The sequence below is a fragment of the Rattus norvegicus genome, chromosome 7 (genome assembly GCF_036323735.1).
Source record: "Rattus norvegicus strain BN/NHsdMcwi chromosome 7, GRCr8, whole genome shotgun sequence".
NCBI lineage: Eukaryota > Metazoa > Chordata > Mammalia > Rodentia > Muridae > Rattus > Rattus norvegicus.
In genome coordinates this window covers 129,697,965-129,716,768 of record NC_086025.1, presented here as the reverse complement: position 1 = coordinate 129,716,768, position 18,804 = coordinate 129,697,965, and the positions used below count along the sequence as shown (strand labels likewise).

At 44.4% G+C, this 18,804-nt stretch overlaps 1 long non-coding RNA gene and 1 other non-coding gene across 2 annotated transcripts; one reads left to right on the top strand and one right to left on the bottom strand.

Moving 5' to 3' along the window:
• Positions 1-5,649: 5,649 nt before the first annotated feature.
• On the bottom strand, positions 5,650-5,757 carry LOC120093902 (U6 spliceosomal RNA). The gene has a single exon (XR_005487620.1). It is a non-coding gene; the product is annotated as a U6 spliceosomal RNA (small nuclear RNA).
• Positions 5,758-13,115: 7,358 nt separating this feature from the next.
• Positions 13,116-16,573, top strand: LOC134479562 (uncharacterized). Its single transcript, XR_010053072.1, has 2 exons — positions 13,116-14,742; positions 16,416-16,573. It is a non-coding gene; the product is annotated as an uncharacterized LOC134479562 (long non-coding RNA).
• The last annotated feature ends 2,231 nt before the right edge of the window (positions 16,574-18,804 follow it).

The window sequence follows — 18,804 nt, the reverse complement described above, 5'->3', positions numbered from 1 at the left end:
GTCTGCTCCGCCTCCTAAGTGCTGGGTTCAGAAGTGTGCAACAACACCACCCAGCAGCGTAAGGCTTAGTAAAGAGAATTCTCACTTTCCTTAATCATGTTGAGGGAGCACACATTGCTTCAGACGCTTCACCACTGAGATGGAAAGGACGGAGGACCTATGGGAGATGCGGGTGGGCGGAGGCAAAGGAATCCCCAGAAGTTCATAGGCCAGTTAAGCCTGTCGCCCACAGAGGTGAAAAAGGGACCTTCTCTCCAAAGTTAGAAAGTGAAGACTGGTACCCAAGGTCAGCCTCTGATTTCTACATGTCTGCTGTGACACACATACAGCCATACCTACATGTAGGAACACGCACACACACACGCACACACGCATGCACGTGAGCGCACACTGAATGTAAAAAAGGTATCTGTATCTTTCAATTATCCCATTTCTGGGCTTTTAAAAACAAACAACAACAACAAGAAAAACAAAACCAACTTTGTACACCTTTGTAATACCCTTTTGGAGAAGCTGTCTGCTCACTCAGTTTGTGACACTAGGGTAAACTTGAGTGAAATTCGAGTATTTTCCACATTTAATTTTAAAAAGGCATTGTTTCTTTTGTAAAAATCCATTACAAATTCCCATCCTGTTGATATTGTCTAATATAAATAAATAAATAGATAGATAGATAGATAGATAGATAGATAGATAGATAGACAGACAGACAGATAGATAGAGTGACCCTCGGGGCAGGACTCTCTCCACTCTGCAAAGCTAATGGCTTATCCTATGCTGACATAGTGATTCATCATTAATCAGAATTAGGAAGGGCACTCACTGCCCTGCTGGAGCAGCTCCGTGTCACAACGGTTTTGGCTCCCAGATGTCAGCTGCTGTGTACATTTTCCTTTAAATCTACACCAGGGATCCCAAAGCTAACTTACTTGTGGTCCACAGACGAGTAAACTGAGACTTGAAAGTTGCATGACTTCCCAAAGATACCTGTGGATCTCAAATTTAAGACCAGATCATCCTTAGTCAAGCCTAATTCTAAAGCCTCCCATTTATCTATCTATCTATCTATCTATCTATCTATCTATCTATCTTCTTAGTGTTATTATTTTATTTACTTATTTATTTGTGTGCATGTGTGTGTATGTGTGTATATGTGAGTGTGTGTATGTGTGTGTATGTGTGTGTGTGTTGTGTGTGTGTGTGTGTGTGTGTGTGTGTCATAATGCATGTGTGGAGGTCAGAGAACAACTTTTCAGACTTGCTTTTACTCCTTTCAAGAGTGTGTGGGACCTAGGGATCAAAATTAGTTCATCAAGCTTGGCAGCCAATGTCTTTACCCACTGAACCATCTTACCAGCCCCAAGAAGGACTGAAGCAGCCACACTTTGGTCTTCCTTCTTTTTGAGCTTCATGCGTTCTGTAAATTGTACCTTGGGTATTCTGGGCTTTCGGGCTAATATCCACTTATCAGTGAGTACATATCAAGTGTGTTCTTTTGTGATTGGGTTACCTCACTCAGGATGATATTTTCTTAGTTCCATCCATTTGCCTATGAATTTCACGAAGTCATTGTTTTTAATAGCTCGGTAGTACTCCATTGTGTAGATGTACCACATTTTCTGTATCCATTCCTCTATTGAAGGACATCTGGGTTCTTTCCAGCTTCTGGATATTATAAATCAGGCTGATTTTCTTAATGAGTGTGAGTTCTCAGGTCTGAGTTTCAAGAGGGACATTAAAGCAGACTGCACTTCAAGGGACCTTGAGGATATGGGAGGGATGGGGGCAGTGGGGGATATGGACCCATTTGGCTTGTGAGTCTGTCATATGTGGTGTGTCACTAGAAGCCTGGGCCCTGCACACAGAATCAGCTATGACGGGAGGGGAGACACAGCAGTAGATGGGTATGACCTGGCAGCATCTACTCTGGGTTCTAATGGTGAGGCGTCCTGGCCCTCAACCAATAATCGTCCTTCAGTTAATTTCGAAGTTGCCCATTGTCTTCGTCTTGTAACAGTTTAATTATAATCTGTCCTCGGTGTGCTTCTTCGAGTTCCTCTTGTGTGAGGGATGACCTGCTGCTGGGATGTTTACATTGGTGTCTTTCATTAAATTTGGAATTTCTCAGGTCATTGTTTTATTTTTCAAGTATTTTTCTTTTTGTAAAACATGTATTTTTTTAATCTGAACTGTTTTGCCTTCACACACAGATGTGTGAGGGTGTCAGATTTTGGAGTTACACACAGGTGTGAGCTGCCAACTGGGTGCTGGGAATTGAACCCGGGAAGAGAAAACAGTGCTTAACCGCTGACCCATCTCTCCAGCCCCTCACGTATTTTTTCTGTCCCTTTTTCTGTGCTCCTTCTGATACCCTAGTAATGCTTACACCAGCCTCTTTGATGGTGGCCCAGAAGCTCTGTAACCACCCCTAAGGAAGATATTCTGAAGAAATTCTTGGACCCACCCTTTGGCCATTGAAAGAATGGACTCCAAGAAACTGGAATTTCACAGGGAATCTCAGACAAGGCCCCGGGCCCAGGCAGCCAGTGAACCAGCCTGCAGGAAATACTTGCGCCTTGTCTGATGGCCTTGAAGAAGAGAGTGGAATGAGGCAGTGTGGTGGATGGGAGCACATCCTGATTGTAACCTCCTAACTTCGAATACTTCTTGCCTTCTATTTCAGCCGAAACCCCACATCAGGACACCAAAACCAAACTGGGGCAGGGAAGGAAGTGGTCAGTACATCTCTCTGTCCCTCTTTCCAACCTGACTACTCAGACTGAATCTCCATGTCTGCTCGTGCTTGTCACTGCTAATTTGATTCCTTCAACTACCTTGTTGAAGAATGACGGCTGGGCTTGGCTTGTGAAGGAAATATTTACATTTTTTTAACCTAAAATTGATTCCTGTAATGTAACCTTTGTAATGCTATTTTGAAACCTTCCCAGCCCTGTAAAAACATACACAAATATGGCATCTTTCTGCTTACACAGCTACTGCATTCCCAAAACTAAGTGGCTAGGAGCAACCAAACCAATCCCCCACTTCTCCCTCGTCTCCTTGGAGCCATTAAAAAAAGAGCTAGTCAACTTTAAAAGATTGTGAGATCAGCTGCCAGCCACAGAGGAAAAGATACATTTTCATCCCTCACATTGAGATGAAAATGTATCACACCCTCCAGTCAGGATGAAAATGTATCACTTATCCGCTCAGTGTGCTTGCTACCTGAGTGAAGCAGCCATCCCATTGCAAAGGCAGGAGCTGCCTTCTGGGCTCACTGTCACTTTATCCCCACATTTCAGTTCACCTCCTGTTGCTGCATAAACACTGACCAAGCTGGGGAGGAAAGAGGATATTACATCTTCCAGGTTATGTCCATCAAAGACAGGAGCTTGAAGCAGAAAGCATGGAAGGGTGCTGCTATATGGCTTGCTCAGCTTGCTTTCTTACACAACCAAAGACCCCCCTGCCCAGGAGTGGCCCTGACAACAGTGGGCTGGGCCCTCACGCATCAACCATTAATCAAGGAGACCGTCCATAGACATGCACGCAGGCTAATCTGATGGAGGCACTTCCTCCACTGAGGGTCCCTCTTCTCAGGTGACTCTAATTTGGGTCAAGTTGACCAAACCTAACAGTACACTTATGTTCTTTGTATGTTGTAGTGGGGTCCCTGGCACCCAGGTTCTATTTCTTTTTTTTTTTCTTTTTTCTTTTTTTTTTTTTTTTCGGAGCTGGGGACCAAACCCAGGGCCTTGCGCTTGCTAGGCAAGCGCTCTACCATTGAGCTAAATCCCCAACCCCTCCCAGGTTCTATTTCTAACGATTTGGAGCTCCATCCAGGATTTTAATTCTGTCTGGGAAGAAGTCAAGAATCGTAACTTTGGGTCCATGGTATAGGCAGTCAGTACTCCCTAGGTAAGTAATGATCCAGAGACAGAAAGTCTCTCTGCGGTGTAGAGGAGGGCCCAAGCAAGCATGTACTAGGTGACTTTATGCACAGACCAAGGTAAGAAAAAGCCATGGACACATGGCACCAGTGTGGTGGCACACACCTTCAATGGCAACATTTGGGAGTAGAGGTAGGTAGATTTCAGTGAATTTGAGGCCAGCCAGGACTACACAGAAAGACCTTTTTCTCAATAAACCAAAACAGGAAGGAGGAGGAGGAGGAGGAAGAGGAGGAGGAGGAGGAAGAGGAAAAGGAAGAGGAGGAGGAGGAGGTGGCTTAGGAGGAAGAAGAGGAGAAGGAGGAAGAAGAGGAGGAGGAAGAGGAGGAATAAGAACAAAAGGGAGGAGAAGATGAAAAGAAGAGGAAGAAGAGGGAGGGGATGAGAAGAGGAAGAGGAGGAGGAAGAAGAGGGAGAGGAAGGAGGTGCTCGTGGGAATGCCAATTACTGCCTTGGCCATTACAGAAGCTGGAAGTGAATCAGATGCTCAACTGATGGAGACCCAATCCGCAGTTCTGTGGGTGTTCATTGACCTCATATGGGTCACCACCAGCTATCTAGGTCTCTGGATCCAACCTAGGTTTTATACCGACCTGCCCTTTGCCCTTGAGTGCAACATCCTCAGGAAAGAAGCAACATAGATGGACATTTCTTCCCCCAGGGACTTACTGACTTCTCCCAACCCATTTGGACAAATTCTCTTAGGAAAGATAGAGTCCCCCAACTCCAGTTCACCTTATCCAATATGCAGGTGATCTGTTAGAGACCTCCCAGAAAGAGCTTACTAGGACTATCTTTGCTCTCCCTAATTATCTGGATCAACAAAGTTTAAGTTTAAAAGTTTAATTCATTGAAAATGAAACTTATTGTTGGGAACACTTCATCAGTAAAGGAAGGTGAGGGTCAGGCCTGAGGGAGTAGAAGGGATTAGGAATTCACCTCTTCCTTCTACATGGAGATCTTGGAAAAATTCTGGGAGTGGTTGAGTATTGTAGACTCTGGATAGACTCTTTAGAAGATTATGTGTATTTGTGTGGTGTGTTTGTGTGAGTGTTGAAGGCCAGAGAAGGGCATTGGATCACCAGAGCTGGAGTTACACAAGGTTGTAAGCTGCTGTGTGAATGCTGGGAGCTGAAGTTGGGTCCTCTGGAAGAAGGGTAAATGCTCTTAAGCATCGAGATATCTCTCCATATCTTTTATGTCCTTGGAGCTAAGGATTTCTATCTTACGATATTAGAAAGCAAACCCAGTTGTCTCTTATGGCACTCAGAGGTGATCAGGCGTGCCCAGGATCTTTAGCGATCTCATTTCAACCCCAATGTTACCTACCACTACCTCTCCTTGAAAAAACCTTTCCTTATTTTTGAGTGTCAACAGGGAGTGGTTTTAAAAATTAATTATGGGGTTGGGGATTTAGCTCAGTGGTAGAGCGCTTGCCTAGGAAGCGCAAGGCCCTGGGTTCGGTTTCCAGCTCCGAAAAAAAGAACCAAAAAAAATTAATTATTATATTTATTTGCATCCCAAACGTTGCTCCCCTCTTGGTCTCCCCCTTCCAGAATTCTTCACCCCATTCCCCATCCCCTTTGCCTCTGAGAGAGCTCATTTCTTCCCCCTCCTCCTTGGTGCATCAAGTCTCTACAGGATTAGGTGCAGACTGGGGCCAGACTGAGCAGTCAGTCCTATGTGACAGGGCCTTGGAAAAAATAAGGAACGATTCACAAATTTGTGTGTCATCCTTACACAGGGGCCATGCTAATCTTCTCTGTATCCTTCCAAGTTTTAGTATATGTGTTGCCAAAGTGAGCATGACTCTGAGATCTTAATTCAGCAACATGGGATGGAGGAAAGGCACCCTGTAATTTTCCTGTCTAAACTCCTAGACCCTGTCATGAGAAGATGGCCTGAATGTACCCAGTCAGTGACAGCCATCATCTTGTGAAGCAAAGAAAACAGAAATTTGACTTTTGGGGTTCCCTGACATTTACCGTCCCCTACCAGGCCACTCCACTGTGAGATTCAACCAGAGGGCAGAAAAATGGCAGCTTGCTGCCGAGTTCTCAGATCTGATGCTGTCCTTGTGGAAAAGATGGCCTGATTTTTTACAGCCATCAGTTCCCTCAGTCCTGTGAAGTCCCTGTGGGGAGCCAGTCCCTTGGAACATTACTGCTGAGAGGTGATGGCACATCAGACCCTAGTCCAACCTGATCTTGGAAAAGCTCTATTCCAGGAAGGACTCCAGCTCTTCATAGCTGGGTCCTCCTGAGTAAGCAAGGAAAGGAGTTATAACGGCCGCCCTATGGTGGATGGAGACTCAGTTGTCTGTGAATCACGGAAATTACCCAATAATGGTCAGCGCAAGTGTGAATCATTCACTCTTATCCAAGCCCTAAAACGCCTGAAAGGAAAGGAAGAAACGATCTATCTGATTTCAAATGCACCTTTAGAGTGGTCCACATGTTTGGAAAAGCGGACGGAGTCTTATTGGTAGCAAAGGGCAGGACTTGGTGAACAGGGAGATGATCAATGATCTTATCTTGTCCCCAGATTCTCCTTTTCTACTTCTGGCTCCTCCCTCCTCCCCTTATCAGTAAATGTTTCCAAGCCTTTTAGGAATGACCCCACCTAGGTGACAATTACTATAATTAAAGACCTGGAATAGACCCGAGGAGACAGGGTATGGAGACAGATAAGTGGCTGAAAGGGTAACACAGTCCCTCCACTCAGTCAACAAAGCTACTGTTATGCACGTGAGTATGGAGACTCAAGACTCGCATAGTTCTCTTTCCACTGGAATGGGACTACTGGAACGGCATGTACCTCATGGTCTCTCTTCCAAGACCAAGACGCCTCGGGCTTGGCCATACCGTTCTGCCTGACAGAATCATCCTCTCCCAGGCCTAACTACTTCTCAGCCTCTCCCTAGGTGGGGAGAGCAACTCACCCAGTGGACATTGAGACTGAGTGCAGAGAAGGACAGTCATCTGGTGTGACGGCTAACAGCTAACCCTGGTGGTCACAGGAGCAGACATCTGGAGGTGTTGTGGAGGGCTCTTCTCTGAAGTCTTGCCTGAAGATTGGAGCATGGTTTGTGCTTTAATCCAGTGAACTATCCTTTTCACTAGGCATATAAACATTCCACCCCAACTCAGGAGAGCGACTGACTCCAGGAGGCTCACTGGATCACCATACATACACATAGATACTGTAAGAGCACCCCAGAAGGTCCTGAATGGACTCAAAGTCGGAAACCAAATAGCGGCTGGTTTTAAACAGACCTTGTTTGAGTGGTTACTATTTTAAGAAATGTATACTGAATTATCTATATTTTTCACAAAAAGGTTTCTTAACTATGCTTGGGATGCTGTGAAAGGAATCCTGAGGGATTTCTGAGCAACCTAGCCCCATGGGCAAAAAAAATGGCTTGGGAGAGTGGGTTAATGTGAGTTACAATTTGAGATGAGAAATGTGGAATGTGTGTAATGTTGGGAGGGCAACGTTGTGCCTTTATCCATGATGGGGCCATTATGGAAGCTCTCCCGGGTCCAATGAGCTCCCTAACGAACTAGCAGAAAATTCAGGAATAGAAGACCCCTTTACGATCAATCTCATGGCACGACGGTCCAGGTACCAGAAGGGGAAAGTGACGTCATTTTAATATCCTTGCCCGTAACAGTTGGAATCAGGATTCTACAGGATGGGACATAATCACCCGTGTTCTGGACTCAGCCCAGAGCCTTACAGAAACAGTCTTTTTTTTCTTTTTTCCGGAGCTGGGGACCGAACCCAGGGCCTTGCGCTTGCTAGGCAAGCGCTCTGCCACTGAGCTAAATCCCCAACCCCAAAATGACCTACTCTTAAAGAGACCAAAATGATTTTATTCCCAAATTACTGGTAAAGTTGGAAGAAGAGTTTGCTGGTGTGATAAAGAGGGAATAGCTGGGGGACATACTTACGAGGAATCTAAATCTTTTATATCAAAGAAGGACCCCAGGAATGTGATGTCGTATACTATTTTTGCCTCTCCCACCCTGTCAGCCTTATTGTCTACGATGGCTTTGCTGTGTCCCCACCCATTACTGAAGTTTGTTGGCCAGGAGTGACTGGGAGCAGCCAATCCCTTCCTTTATTTCCTTCATCTCCTTTTCTCGGGTTTTTTGTTTTTTTAAAACAAACAAACAAACAAACAAAAGCCCAAAAAACAAAAAAACTAGTTAGCTGCAAAACAAAACAAAACAAAACAAAAACAAAAACAAAAAACGAAAAACAAAAAATCCGAAACCTACATAAGCTTTTTCACCTTGGGATAGAAACCGAGCCTTTCTGGCTCCGTGCGCGTGCTGCACTAACCAAGCACACGGCTTTTGCAGACGTACGGCTGCCCTGCCGACTTACTCAGCTGTGTCTTTGTGCTCTCCATGTGGTCACGGTTTTATTTGCCTCCAGATTTTATTTCCAACCCTCATTAGGGGTTTCTTCAACCTTCCCTTTCTAAGCTCAGGTATCAACAATTTTCCTTGTCCTCCCTTCAAGTTCTCCAATGCTTTCTTCCGCTTGCCCAAACATGTGTTTGATTCCTCTTGTGATTTATTTATTTATTTATTTATTTATTTATTTATTTATTTATTTATTTTTTCTTTTCTTTTTCGGAGCTGGGGACCAAACCCAGGGCCTTGTGCTTGCTAGGCAAGCGCTCTACCACTGAGCTAAATCCCCAACCCCGTGATTTATTTTTTTAAATAAAATTTTTCTTTGGTTCTTTTTTTTTTTTTTTTTTCTTTTTTTTCGGAGCTGGGGACCGAACCCAGGGCCTTGCGCTTCCTAGGCAAGCGCTCTACCACTGAGCTAAATCCCCAACCCCATAAAATTTTTCTTTATTGTGTTTTTCTGCTCCGGAGTTTATTTTTGAATTTCTAGCTCCTTACTAATGTCTCTGCTTTGCTGTTAGTTCTGGCGCGTGTTTTTGTCTGTGCTGCTCCGCATGTTCTTGCTCTTAGTCCGACCTATAAGGGGCCTGCCTGCCTATACGGCACGGGTTTTAAAGTCTGAGTCTTGAAAATCGACCACTAAGTGGTTTTCAGAGACACTTTTTTTTGGTTGATTCCTCACCCCCCACCCCACTCTGCTTTGGATGAGTTTTCTGTTTGTTTTTGTTTTGAAACAGTCTTGTGAGGCCCAGGTTGGCCTGGAACTTACCACACCAGAGAGTGATTTTGAAATCCTGCCATCCTGACTCGGCCTCCCAAGTACTGGGATCACGAGCGTGCAGTCACACCCAGGTGACGGACCATGAATGATCAGTTCTCATTAAGTGTTGGAATCTAGGATTTCAGCCCGACGGTGTGATAATGGCACACCCTCCTTCCTTCAGGGCTTTCATTTTTTGCCTCCTTGGCTTTAAAGATTTATTTATTTATTATATATAAGTACACTGTAGCTGTCTTCAGACACACCAGAAGAGGGCATCGGATCTCATTACAGATGGTTGTGAGCCACCATGTGGTTGTGGGATTTGAACTCAGGACCTCTGGAAGAGCAGTCAGTGCTCTTAACCACTGAGCCATCTCTCCAGCCCGGCTCATTGTTTCATTGCTTTGATTGCAGTGGCTGCTTCTGTGCTGAGCACTGCTCTGGGTGCAAGTGTAAAGCCTTCCTAGGTTTTCTTCTGAGCATTCATCCTCCCCTGGACACTCGGACTTCCTAACTTCCCCATTAGAATGTCTAGTCTTGGGGCTGGGGATTTAGCTCAGTGGTAGAGCGCTTACCTAGGAAGCGCAAGGCCCTGGGTTCGGTCCCCAGCTCCAAAAAAAAGAACAAAAAAAAAAAAAAGAATGTCTAGTCTTCAGTGTCAGATCCCAAAAGAAGAAGGGAAAAACAAAGGGAGGGGAAAAAGTCCTGGGCTCTTTAACGTTCTAGAAGTTCCTTCAGCCAAAAGTGGGGAGACTTACAGCAAGGAAACGAGGTGCACCATCAAGCCTGCCCGCTTCCTTGTGCCTCTGTGGGGAAGGACAGCCGTCACCGAGGACATCCCAATACCAGTTTGTTAATTTATTATCGCTATTAATTTGCCTCTCCTCACCCTCTCCCCCAATGTGCGTACACTCCTTTGGGAGTAAAAACACAACTGCCCCGCCAGAAGCTAAGGGGTGGGGTGGGGGTAAAACTGCTGCTATGTTAGAACTGAGAGTCAGCAAAGCTATCTGCAAATTTCTGCCCAAGCCTGGCTCCAAACGATTCTGCCATGCGGCCGGTTGTCTGAACCAGGAGACAGATTCCTAGTGCTTCCTATTCTCATCTTTCTAGAACCTTCCTCTGTGTTACAGATCTGGTTCCCAAGTCCACAGTAGATCGGGAGCAGGAATTCAGAGGAAGAAAGCAGGGGGCAAGGGGCCAACCCACTGGCTCCCATGTCATCAGAGGTGCTTGGGTCCGGCTTCCTCACCTCCATGGCTTTCACTTCCACCATTCCTGGTCCATCACTCTGCTGCCCACTGACCGACCACCACCTGCTCTAGGTCCTCTCCTCATTCTCAGTAGGCTGGGCTCCTCTGCTTTTCCAAGCAGCTCTTTTAGAAAAGGGCTTCCACAGACGAGTCCTACCCCACACCATCAAGGTCTTCTACTCCATTAGCACCTTCTTTTCTTCTTAATAATCCAGGAAAATGCTGGCTTCTTCCACTCTTGAGCCTTTCATTAGATTACATCTTTTTTTTTTTTCCGGAGCTGAGGACCGAACCCAGGGCCTTGCGCTTGCTAGGCAAGTGCTTTACCACTGAGCTAAATCCCCAACCCCTAGATTACATCTTTAATCAAGAAGAAATTTTCTTCAAACTTTTTTCCTTCTTTCTTTCTTTCTTTCTTTCTTTCTTTCTTTCTCTCCTTCCTTCCTTTTCATGAGAGACTCTCTTTTACCATTAAAACTTTTTGCACACTGGAGAATCCATTTTTTTACTTCTTTACATTTTTTTCAATTAAAATAAAATTACACCACTTTCCCCTTTCTTTTTCCTTCCTCCAACCCCTCCTATGTCTCTCCCACTCTCAAATAGCTAGCCTCTCTTTATTATTGTTACACACATGTACATATGTGTATATGTATACACAGGTATATAGACACAACCTGTTGGGTCCATTTTTATTGTTTTCATGTGAATGGTTTCGGTGCTGATCACTCGGCATTAGACAACCGACTAAGGCACTCTTCCCCAGAGGCTAATTCTGTCTTTCTCAGCCGTTATTGCTGCCTGTGATTCTTCACTAGGGGGCGCCCTGTGCAACTTTCCTCGTTCAGGTCCATTGATAACTGCCGCTGTGCTGGTTTTGGTTGTAGTCTTTCTAAGACAGACTGTTTCACAGCCGACTTCCCAGGGTTCTGACTCTTTCCATACATTCTTCTTCGGTGTTTCCTAAGCGATAGATGCAGGAGCTCTGATGTGGATTTTCCACTGGGGCTGTTTTGTATTCAGCTGCGGTTTTCTGGGATGGTCACCATTTACAGTGAAAAGGGGCTTCACTGATGAGGGCTGACGGCTACATTGTATCTGTGGGTATAAGGATGAGATTTACGATGTAATAAGGAATTGTCTGGCAAAATGGCAATAGCAGAGTTTTCTCCTAAGGTCCCTGGGCTTACTAGCTCTGGGAAGCTGGCTAGGTTTTCAGTATCAGACATGATTTCCCTCCTGTTAAGAAAGAAGACCTTATTCAGCCCAGCTAGGCAGCTCCTGGTTACCACCGGCATGTAAGCGACACTTATGGAGCCTTTACCCGTATCTCGTTCTGCTGCTCATTGTGTGGTTCATAGATGTTGCAGCTGGTAGGACTATTAATTTCTCCCCACCCTTGGTAGCTTGCATAGTATTTTCTGGTACCAAGGAAAACTAAAACGCAGGAAGGAAGTTTTCAGGCTAGATCCAGCTCGAATGTAAGATCCTTTTACATGACAAATTATCTAGTGCATTCCAACTGAATTCTTGTATCGCCTCAAGTCAGAAAATACACGTTGGCATCTTCTATGAGCTCTCTTTCTAGTGTGATTAGGAAGCCGGTCTGCTTAGATCATGTAGATGACCTCTAGGGGGCAGTGCTTCCTAACCCCACGTAACAACCCTTGAGGCTTTGCTCTATAAGAAGTAAAGACAGGCTTCCCTTAAACAGTGTGCAAAACTACTATTTCAAGTTAACATACAAAGTAACGAGTTTCATGGTGACTTTTTACTACATTATACATTGTGTCGCTAGCTCTCTTCCTTCCCCCAAATACTTTCCTATCATTTGTGTTCTATTACTGTCACTTTTCTCCTTCTTTTCCCATGATCCCCTGTCTAGTTTAATAATGTACACTCATAAACATACTCATTTGTATACACACATACATACTTTATTAAAAATTTCAGGTCCTGCGTATAAGAGAAATTATGTTGTATTTGTCTGAGTCTTATTTCCTGGAGTGTAATGTTTTTCAGTTGCATCTAGTGTCTTGCAAATTTCATGACATCACTTTTCTTCACAGTTGTATAAGATTCCTTTGTGTAGATGTGCACATTTTCTTTTACATACTTATTAATTTAAAATTATTATTATTCTTTGTTTATTCACTTTACATCCTGCTCTCTAGCTCTCCTCCCGGTCACCCCCTCCTACAATCCTTCCACATTCCCCTCCCCCTTCCTCTGAGTGGGTGAGGCCCCTTTGGGTAAACCCCCATCCTGGCACATCCAGTCTTTCATGAGGCTAGGTACGTCCTCGCCCACAGGCCAGATGAGGCAGCCCAGCTAGTAGAAGATATGCCACATGCAGGCGACAGCCCTCACTCTAGTGTTCAGGACCCACATGAAGGCGAAGCTGCAGGCGAGCAGGGAGGCCTAGGTCCAACCTGCGTATGAGAGTCCCAAGAATCCAGGTTAGTTGACTCTGTTGATCTACCTGTGGAGTTGTTGACCCTGTGGAATTCATGGCCTCCTTTTTTTTTTTTTTTTTTTTTCCGGGAGCTGGGGACCGAACCCAGGGCCTTGTGCTTGCTAGGCATGCGCTCTACCGCTGAGCTAAATCCCCAACATGACCTCCTTTTTTTTTTTTTTTTTTGGTTCTTTTTTTCGGAGCTGGGGACCGAACCCAGGGCCTTGCGCTTGCTAGGCAAGCGCTCTACCACTGAGCTAAATCCCCAACCCCGACCTCCTTTTTTTAAAGATTTATTTATTTATTTATTTATTTATTTATTTATTTATTTATCTTATGTGAGTACACCATAGCTGTTTTCAAACAGACCAGAAGAGGGCATCGGTCCCATTACAGATGGTTGTGAGCCACCAGGTGGTTGCTGGGAATTGAACTCATGACCTCTGTAAGAACAGCCAATGGTCTTAACTACTGAGCCATCTCCCCAGCCCTGTCCTTAAATTTTTTTTAACTTTTAGTTTTACTTGTGTGTGTACATACTGTGTGTGTGAGAGAGAGAGTGTGTGTGTTTGTGTGAGTGCGTGTGTGTGCAGAGTATGTATTTTTATGTATTGCATGAGTGTAAATCGTAACCTGTGGAGGCCAGAAGAGGGCTTGGGTTCCCTGGAGCTGGAGTTAAAGCTGGAGTGAGCTTCCCAGTAGAGATGTTAGGTTCCTAGCCCAGGTCTTCTGGAAGACCAACAAGTGTTCTTAAGCCCAGAGCCATCCCTCCAGACCCATATTTTTAATTTTCTGAGAAATCTCCACACTGACTTCCATAGTGGAGTTTTATATTCCCAATCTCAAGGATTACGAGTTCCTCTTTTCTCATATTGTCATGGCTATTTGTTGTTATTTGTTTCATTCAAAATTTTTATTATTTTTTTTCTTTGTGGGTGCTTTGCCTGTGTGCATATCTTTGTACCATATACATGCAGTGCCTGTGGAGGCCAGAAGAGGGCACAGTTCCCCTGGAACCAGAGTTAAGGTTATGAGCAGCCATGTGTGTTCTGGGAATCAAATCCAGGTCCTCTGGAAAAGCAGCCACCATTGATTGTCTCTCCAGCTTGTAATTTGTTTTCTGATCATAACCATTCTGAGTAGGGTGAGACGTAACTTTAAAACCAGGCTAATACTTATTACTTTATTTATTGGCCACTTATAATGGCCAATGTTCAACACTTTTCCAATAAATTCTGGGCTATTCATAGGTCTTTTGCTAATGTCCATTCAATGCATAGCCCATCTGTTCATTAGATGCTTTTATTTGTGTGTGTGTGTGTGTGTGTGTGTGTGTGTGTGTGTGTGTGTGCAGGCGCACACACGCGCGCTGGGCATGTTTATGCTGTGTGTGTGTGTATTTTAAGTTCTTTCCTATCTAAATACTAAGTTCCCATCTGACATATAATTCACAATTTTTTCTCCATTCTATAGACTGTCTCTCACAATAACCCCAAGAAGGAGAGACCACCCGTATCTCTCTTAAAGCACTGTCCCTTTATGCTTATATTAGCCAAACTTTTGTCACTGTAACAAAATACCCAATATGGACATTTTACTTATAAAGAGGAAAGGTTTGTCTTGGCTCGTGGTTTCAGGGGTTCATTCAGTCCATGGTTGCTTGACTCTGTTGCTTTGGGCCAAGTCACTGTGACCTCATGGGAACACCATGGGTCAAGTATCTGTGACAGCCAGGAAGGAGAGAAAGGGGGGAGGGAGGGAAAAAGAGGGAAGGGGAGGGAAAGAGACAAGTGTGCCAGACTCCGAAATCTCCTTCCAGGAAATGTCTCCAGTGAGCTGACTTCCTTCCTGTGGATCCCATTTTCTAAAGCTTCTACCATATCACATCTGGCCACAGGTTGGTGATTTTGGAGCATATTGAAGGTTCAGACAGCGGTGAATGAGGCCATGACATCTTCTGCCTCCTTATATATTTATTACGTATACAGAGTTTTGCCTGCATGTACACTTACATACCAGAAGAGGGCACCAGATCCCATTACAGATGGTTGTGAGCCACCATATGGTTGCTGGGATTTGAACTCAGAACCTCTGGAAGAGCAGCCAGTGTTCTTAACCTCTGCGCCATCTCACCAACCCCTGACTTTCCATTCTTTATAGCAACTCTGTAATGGAGCTCCTAGCCTGCTCCCTAGCCTGGGCTTTTAACCATTATTCCAAACTTTCTCTCTTATTTAACATGATATTTAATGGAAAATTGAAATGGACCCAGGTCAAGAAATTATTACCTCTTACTACAATTTACGTTTTCTTCAAAAGATGTTTCTTCCAATGAAAAGGAGTCTGGGACTGAATAAATAAATAAAACGATGACAGCTGCCTGAGAAAATTAGAATTTTAGAAAGATTTTCCACCAAATTTTCTTTATAAAATTAAATTGTTCTTAAATGGAATCTTAAGTACTTTAAGTCCTTAAACTGAAAATAGTTGGGTTTTAAAATGATGGTTAATTTCCTTATACTAAAACATTCTCTTTTTTAAAAAGATTTATTTATTTACCATCTATAAATACACGGTAGCTGTCTTCAGACACACCAGAAGAGGGCATCAGATCTCATTACAGATGTTTGTGAGCCACCATGTGGTTGTTGGGATTTGAACTCAGAACCTCTTAATCACTGAACCGTCTCTCCAGCCCCTAAAACATTCTTTATGAATATTGTAACAGTGTTTCCTCAATTTTACAATTGTTCAATTTTACATTATGTGTATGGGTATTTTGTGGGCACCATGTTTAGTGCATCATGTATGTGCAATACCCAGGGAGAACCGAAGAAGGGCTTAGATCCCCTGAAACTGGAGTTACAGATGGCTGTGAGCTACCATGTGGGTGCTGGGAATTGAACACAGGTCCTCTGAAAGAGAAGCAAGTGCTCTTGACCACTTGCTTCTTGGCCATCCTGCTTCCTGAATTTGAAAATAGTGTAAACAATAAAACATTCTGTACATTTTTGAGAGTAACAGAGTTAAGCTTCAAAGCCTCTAGGGTTTAAGTAGAGAAACAGTGGTAACCCCCACCGGTGTCTTTCACTACAGCTGCAGGGTGCCTGTTGCCTATGCACTGGCTTCCTCCTTCTTTCCAGTTTGTGAAAAGTAGACCTTTAACTTTCTAGAACTTGTTTCCTGCAAGGTCAGGGAAGCCACAGCTCTACTAGTTTTGTTTTGTTTTGTTTTACATTACCGTATTTACTGGTTTACACGCCCCACAGAAGGACCATAGAGTGAGCATTCCACACTCACACATCTGGAAGAAGCTGCAAGGTGCAGCTGGCTGGGTCCTGTAACAAGCATCCCTGAGAAAAGTCAAAGAGCAAAACTTCTGGGAAGATGTCTCCTGTCCTCAGCCTTTTTCCTTCCAGGCGGAGCCTGTCTACCGACTATCGCTACATTGTAACTCTTCTTCCCTATCGCTACATTGTAACTCTTCTTCCCTGAAGGTCTTTGTTCCCACCTTACAGCAGCTCTACCGACTGTTGCTACATTGTAACTGATCTTCCCTCTTCCCTACAGGTCTTCCCTGCCACCACACCAGGTAAAAAGGACCCTGCAGAAAAATCTAGGCGTGAACACCACCACCAGAGAGACTGAGCCGGGACTGCGCCTTTAATTCAGATTCAAACACCTATCAGGAGAAATAGAAACCCTGAATGTCAATTGTCTTTTTAAAGACATAGTCTGGCATTTTCCCCATTACAAAACTAAGTAGAGAAGAAAAAAGAAAAAATCTTCCCTCTCCTCTCCTCTCCCTTCTGTCTCTCCTGGTCTTTAAAACATGTGAGATTTTTATATTTGTGCACATCTGGAACTCTGACCTTTGACAATCATACTGATGCACAAGCTTCCTACTTTATTTTCAATTGCCATCCCGTGAAGCTTACCACTCTCTTGGCTATACTGTCAACAAGGTTTCTTAATGTTTCTTAATAATTCTTCTGTACAACCCCAAAGCCTCAGAACCATTTCCTTGGAGGTTTCTGATACTAATGACAGGCACCATCTGACTTTCTGTCCTGTCTCCTGTGCTCCAGAGGCTTTCCCTGGCCACCTAACACTTACTGGCTTCTGTGAGAATTCAGCTCAGGAAAGGGGAAGCAGGCCACCTGTGCAGGAAGGTAAAAGCCAGCGTGGATTAAATGGGGTGTAAGGAAAGGTACTTAGACTCTTAAACTCGTGCTACTCGACTGAGTAGCTCATTGACAGAACTAATCACTGGACACAGCGCCAGTGGAGTGGCTGGTTCTCAGCCTTCTCCATGTCCAAAGAACATACGCCATCCTACTTTTCAAAAAGAATAGCTCCAATTGACCTGAGAGATTTTGAGCAGACCTTAAACATCCATTCAGCTGAACACAAACGACTTTTTCTATGGCAATGACGCAGCTCTTCTGGGCATTTTTCTATTCATCCGGGGCTGTCTGCTTACACATCTCCTTCCCAGATAACATCAGTTTCCTATCTGCCCGTTCTGATCTGTTTTTCTCCAAATGCATCTCTGTGTTCCTTGGAACATCCCGTGACACATGGCTGTAGAGAACAGGAGAGCTGAAGTCACATTAGAAGTTTGATTCTGTCTGTGGCGTCTTGAGCAAGTCACTGGCCTTTCCTCAGTCTTGTCCTTAGCCCCAGGCTGACAGTGCCCTACCTCCTGTGGTGGCTGTGAGGACTCAGGTGTTGCTTTCTGTAAAGCTCTTAAGAGTTTGTCCAGCACTCCATGAGCAGCAGACGTGTGGTGCTACTCTTATCACAGAGAGAAGCTTCCCAGCTCTCTCCTGCGCCTCTGTTCTCACAGTCCCTCTGATAATTACAGCCACCTTTGTGGCCTGTTGAGTGTTTCCCATGGGCCACCTCCAGTCTAAGTTCATTTGATTCCCCTTTGGTTTTTATTTTGGTGAGACAAGGTCTCACTCTGTTGCCTAGACTAACCTCGAACTCATGATCCTCCTGTCTCTAGCTCCCGAGTGCTGTGTTTACTTGGAGTGCAGCTCCACCCCCAGGATTTTCTCTTTCTTCTTTACAGCAGTTTGTCAAAAGACATTATATTCCTACTTACAGGTGGAGAAGTGGCGAGTAGAGACAGTCACTGTGCATTCTTGATACATTTTCATAGAATCAATTGCAATTGTCACAGAAAACCTACCTGAGGTGACCACTCGCATACTATTTATGGCTGATTCCAAGGCTTTATTTCAGTTGTCAGAGACTCAGGTGTTCAGCACCTAGGAGTAGCCCCAAACATCTAGACCAGTGGCTCTCAACATTCCTAATGCTGTGACCCTTTAATACAGTTCCTCATGTGGTGGTGACCCCTGACCATAAAATTATTTTCATTGATACTTCATAACTAATTTTGCTACTCTTATGAATCATAATGAAAATATCTGATATGCAACCCCTGTGAAACAGCCGTTCAACCTCAAAGGGTCTTAACCCACAGGTTGAGACCCACTGATTTTGACTAAGGGACTTTAAAGGTAAAAACCACATCTTGGTGTCTTAATCAGCATCTGCAGAGGAAGGTCTGTACACGCAGTCGGTTTAACAAAAGCTAAGATAAGTTAGTTGGGAAATCTTGATCTTGGGTTCCTGGAATAGAGTTGGGTAATTTTCCATGGGATTCTCCATGAAGGAGATCAAATTCTAGTTACATCTGAAATGGCCTCAGCCAGAATACAGATCAAGGACCCTCGGCAGTGTCCTGCCCGGTCACACAAGGACCTCATCCAGCCTCCTAGAGGCTCAGATCCTCTCTCACTTAAACCCAGTTTTCAGCCTCTTTTTCATATGCCCTCGAGCTGGACTCCTCCACAACTAGAACTGAAAGGTTCTGTGGGGACAGAGGTGGCAGAGACCAGCTAGATGCCCCATGAGAACATTTTCTATCGGGCTGGGAGTGAAGCTC